Below are 6000 nucleotides of genomic sequence, written 5' to 3' on the forward strand. Positions count from 1 at the left end.
ACACAGACACCTCAATAAGCTCCAGTTGTCTGCCCCTTCACCCTGGTAACACAATCACCATGGTAACCAGTGACCTGTGTCGATGACGCAGTAGCTGCTCTCAAGTCCATCACAAATACAGAAATGGCTCCTCAATAACTCCAATAACACATCTCACTACTGGTAATGTCGGCGTTTATATATATATATATATATTTCGACGTCGCAGTAGTAGCCACACCATCGAAATTTCTTGCTAAATTTTCGAGTTCAAGATGCAAACTCACAGCGTGTTCCTCGGCTTTCACTGCACTTCCACTCAAAGAAAGAATCAGCTCAATCAATGAGCTCCTTGCAGAAAATCCTACCCACTGCTCAGCTTTCAACTGGTACAGAATGAAAAGTAACAAAGAAAAGCAACGCAACAACAGCAGCCATATCAGACGAAGATATTGACATCCGTGTTGTTCAGAGTCTCAGAGATTTATCGACAACATAATGACACAGAAGGAAATTATCTCCACTGGTGGTATAATCACTTCAGGAAATCATTTAATTTTGTCTGTGTGTGTGTGTGTGTGTGTGTGTGTGTGTGTGTGTGTGTGTGTGTGTGTGTGTGTGTGTGTGTGTGTGTGTGTGTGTGTGTGCGCACTTCTGTTTAAAGGACAGATGAGAAAAAAATCATACAGTTTACTTTTGCAGGTTAATGGACTAGTAAAGAGCAAAGGTAAACACAACAAACGCTGAAATAACAATGTTTGAAGGGCTGGAATAGCCAAAGATCTTCATCTTAACATGGTGGAGGGATATGCGTGGCCCTGTGAACCTGGAAGCTGTATTGTTGGCGCCGGATAAGAGCAATTCATAGGTCCCATATGAATTGGCCAAAAAAGAGGTGCAGCACCTTGCCAGAAAAGGGAAACTGAGGACCCCTTCTGCAGCCAGAACAGGTAGCTGGGCCTTGACCAATGGGACTTGGCCCGGCTCCTGGAGATGTAGAGGTTGGGGAGATGGAATCCAACACCATTTTAAGGAGGGTGTCAAGCTGAAGGAAGCCTTTCGGTCTTGATTGGCCAAAAGGGTCTCCAGGTGCCAGGGGGCCAGAAGGGCAAAGGTGTGATCGGCCATAGTGTTTTTCCCTGCTTCATAACATAGCCCCTCTGGATCACAGCTTCTAATGATCAGACATGATATAAGACATGAAACACACGTGACCAAGTCAAACATGCCTTCATCACCACAGCTACTTTTGCAAACACTTTCCTTCCACCCCCGGCTTTCCTCTCTCTCTGCCCATCATCCATGGGCTACGCTAAAACCCACACAGACCTTATCTCAACTGCCTTCCTCCTCTCTAATTAAACATTGCTGCATGTCTTCCCCTTCATGAACTTCCTCGTTTTTAATGTGCTGATGATCAAACAGCTGGCTTTACAAGGACGGACATTGTTATGCTATTGGATACGTCTCATGATTTTATGATCTATCCTTCCGTGCTGCATAATGAGGAAGATAAAGACCTTTGGTTTTCACAGTAGTAGCCCTTCACTGATGTCTTCTGGAACACAGCCGCACCTAATATCATTTGCTGGAAAGTGTAAGACTGTTTGTTAATTTAAAGCACAAGACACAGTTCTGGCACAAACATTGCCCAGTTCTCGTAACGGGGCTGCAGCCTTTTTGGTTCCTATTTCCTAAAGAAAACCCAATTCCTATTAGTTACAACCATTAGAACTCCTACAGTTGCTCAAGTGAGCCATGGCGATGGAAGACCTGTCACTTATCGGTGAGCTCCCATTGAAAGATTATCAAAGCCATATGAATCACAAAGTGGGAGCAGGGATGGTAATGTATGACTCTTAGTTTCATCCACAGAGTGTTCGTCCTATTCTGCTTGCCGTTCTTTCATTACACAGCCGACCTTTGTTGTACATTTCTGCTTGTATTTTAAGGTAAAATGTTATAGCAGTAGCTTCTCCTCATGTAACCATAATTGGTTGATTAATTTGGTCTCCTCTGCCAATATAGCCATGGCCAGACACAGCATTCTGAGCATGTTATTATGTGGCTACATTAGGCTTTAAAAACTCAGAACCGTGGTGAGCATGCACTTACAGTAATGCACTCCTATATTATATATCTGACAACACATAGGCAAGTCTTTAGTTTGAGAGTCCCTGCTGAATTCTTGATGAAACATTGTGAATGTAAAAGCTTGAATTAAATGAAGAGTAATGTAAAAAACCTTACTTGTTGCTGCCAGCTGCTGAAACAACCTTTTGATTTAGAGGCCTTTTAGAAGATTATTTGTCATTTTTTGTTTTGTCATAATTCTGGACAAAAGGCTCTGATATAAAGAGCCGAAGGGAACCTGTCCTCGAGGGGTCTTGTGCTGGGGATTAGATTCATGTGGGAGAGACAGGGAACGCTGTTGTTGGAGCCTTGAAAGGCTGCCTCACCAAGGCTGCGACACGTGTTTTTTCATCCATTTCTTTGTTTTTCTTCTTTCTTTTTTTTGTCAGTATGCTCATTTATGATATCAGCACAAGGACACTGAACCTCTCCCTTTTTCTCTCTGTTTTGTCATTCTGGTACATTTGATTCATTCAATATGTTTATCAACTTGATGCAGAAGAGCAGCTTGTTGCTCATTTTCTCTGCTGCATAGTGTGTTCTTCTGAAGCTCAAGTAAAGAGTCTTCTACAAAGGGATTTTCTTGGCAGAGCAAAAGCAACATTCAACTCATTTATTTCATTGTGGCTGCAGATCGATTCGTTGTACATCTATGGTTCGCAGACAGTATGTCCCTGGTGAATGTTATCAGTCTCGTTGTTTCCTTTTATAAACCATTCAACGAAGATGAGTAAGCAGCAGTTGGAAAAAACATCTTCTGCTGCGGCATTAAGGCAGTATGCCTAGAAAGTTAGGATACATTGAGGTCTCTCTTATATGATTTCCATCTAAAATTAAAACATTTCACACTTGTAATGAAGCATTTATGAAACTAGCCAGAATAACCTGACGTTTGAAGAACTTCCCTCATGACAGGCATGACGAATATCCCAAAGACTATTTCATTTTCTTTCCTCAAGTGTTTTTGTTCACATCTCTCTGAGAGTTTACGCATCGCTCCGCTGAGCTGATGTGCTGAGTGGAAGGCATTACAGAGAGGGCAGTGAGTGATGAACATGAGTCTGTCCGTGTCTGGACACATAGCATAAAAGCTCATTAGGCGTACACTCTGTCCCCACCCCTTCCCTTGGCTCCCTGCACGGCTAGAATTCACATAGCCCTCATTATTCTGCGTGGCGCTCAGCAGATGCATGTTATATCACAAGCAAATGATAAAGAACTCACTACCACATGAGCGTCTGAGAGAAAGGTGAATGTGCATTGCCATACGTCTCAGCAGAGACAGCTGTATGGAGGTTTGACAATGTGTTTGTGTTTTTTCCTTCTTTCCTCTTATGACCTTTGTATGGAGACAGCTTAGTTTGGGTGGTGCAGGTGCATGTCAGATTGTTGTATAGTTGGACGTACACCCACTTGAGACACAAAAACATCTTATTTCAACCCAATCTCGTGGGAGGGCGTATAAATTGCACAACATTCCCGCATGTCATTATTACACATTTCAGGCTCATTAAACGCCACGTCACCGAGAGACAGACGCACTTAGGTTCAGGCAACAAAACCACTTTGGGAGGTTTAGAAAAAAACACATTGTAGTAGGGGTTAAATTAAGTACTTCAACTAAGAAAAATGTATATGGAAACCACGTAACAGGATAACGCGTCACAAACATAACCAACGTAACTTAGAAAAACAACGGCATGGGACGCCTTGTCTCAAACATCGGAGTTCTGGTTGTGGATCCTGTTTGCTTGGCCCATCCACTTCTCCACACAACCCACAACCCCTCTCCTATTGCATCTCGAGAAACAAACGTTGTTAAAACAAGTAAAAGATGTTGCTTAGAGACCGTAAAATGTTTAGAAACAGCCCTGGTCACGATACGTAAAACTGTCCACGTCGGAGTTGAATGCTGATTGGCTAATCATAGCCGAGCATCGTCCAGCTGCAAGCGTTCTGGCAGCTATCAAGCTCCCTCCAAAGACTTTCATGCAGTGGTTTCAGATGTTCTTCATTTTCAGGCTTTGTGGGTTTGGAGCACGTCATGATTAAACGTAATGGCGATGCTCATTGGAGAGAGATACTGGTAGGTCTCTTAAATGTTACGTTTCTACTTAAAACCTGTGCAGCTAACATTAGCAGAGTATCCTAGCACATCATTAACTAGCTATAGCTCTTCTATGCTACGCTAGTTACTAAGTTTGACATATTGGATACATACTTCAAATGCATCTAGACAATTCTGTCTGCTTCTCTCTGAGGATATTTATTTAGTGTGCAGCTAGAGACAGTGTGGGCTGCATGGTAGCTCTGACAGTAGCAGCGGGAGGCAGTGCTTAGTGAAAGGTCAAGGCAGGAGTCCTCCTTGGTGATTGGTAACCATACGACGCTATGCAGTGCAAATCAATGAAGCACCAGCATGAAATTACTCAAAGTGCCTAAGAATAATTCTGAAGTCAGCTTGTTTCAATGTGAACAGGTCTTTTTCACAGTAGACATGTTGATCGGTCAGAGCAGGAAGGGCACAGGTTTTACATTAAAAGTGCAATAATCGAGATTGGGAGCATTTTGATTGCTTCTCAACGGCTCTCATCATGTTGACAGCAAGCCAGCGGGTCATCGCTAACCGTGCTAACCATGCTAACCGTGCTAACAGCACTGCAGCACATGGCGGTGTGACAGAGAGCCAGCATGACCAGCCAGCATGACCAGTACCAGGACCTAGAAACTGAAGCAGCTAAATGGAATTCAGCCATCAATAGTTTGATTATTTACACCATGTGCTTTTCCCGGTGTCAAAATGTCAGATATCACCAACAGATGAATGAGTAATGATGATTGCAATGAATATGTATAGGTGGGTATTTTAAATTGAATTCTCCATTAGTCGATATTGCCATTTTCACAGGTTGAAAAAGCCTATGGAATTATGTATTACCGCAGTGGGATGTAAACGTTGTCTGCAACAAACAGATGGCTAAATAGTTTCTAAGCAAGACCTAGTTGAGACACTATTGAGTAAGAAATGATGAGCTTGAAGAAGATACAAATAAACAACAAATCTTCTGAGAATATTGAGAAAATTGCACTCTGTTAGCCCTTCATAAGAAACTGATGAGTGTAATAGTGTTCTCCAAATCCAGTACCTGCTCTTAATGGGCCAGAGGCAATTTCCCAAAAGAAAACTATTGGCAAGAGGAAATAGGCAGAAAAGAACTACATTGTGATGGAAATGAAAAGATGCTTTTGGTGGCTGAGCAGTAAAATTTAGGGGTTTGATACGACGCAGCAGGCTTTACAATGTCCCACAGACAGAACCTCCTTTGTTGAATCCACCAAAGTTATCTTAACAAAGGGAATGGTATTTTGTTTTTGTTCATAGTATGTGTGTTTTACAGTTTTAAACTAAATGAATACATAGAAAATTGAATAAATCAGTGGGTTGGTCATGTACATGCTGCACAGTTACCGTTATATAAGTGGTTCTGGTTTGTTGAGAGATGGAGTGTGTTTTTTTGTCCATGTGAAGCCAGTAAATTGGGGCATTTCTGCTCTGAACCCTGGAGTGCAGCCACAGCTGCAATGCAATGATGAAGAAAAATCATATTTAGTTTGAAACCTTAGACCTTGCACCAAACATATAACAGTGAGGCATGCACACCAGCTTCCTATCTCTGATACATAGAAAACGCTGCGATGTAGACAAAGGTTAATCCAGACTCATTTTTATTTAGCTGCTCTATAATTACATTTTTTTAAATACTATTTATTATAAAAGGTCTTCGGGGGGTTTCTTTTGTCTGAGGAGGCGAGTTAATATTTTTCTCGTGGCAGACATAAGAATCCACAAGGACCCAATGTTTCACTTTCACCTTGAAGTTGCACAGC

This window comes from Taurulus bubalis, assembly GCF_910589615.1.
Source record: "Taurulus bubalis genome assembly, chromosome: 12".
NCBI lineage: Eukaryota > Metazoa > Chordata > Actinopteri > Perciformes > Cottidae > Taurulus > Taurulus bubalis.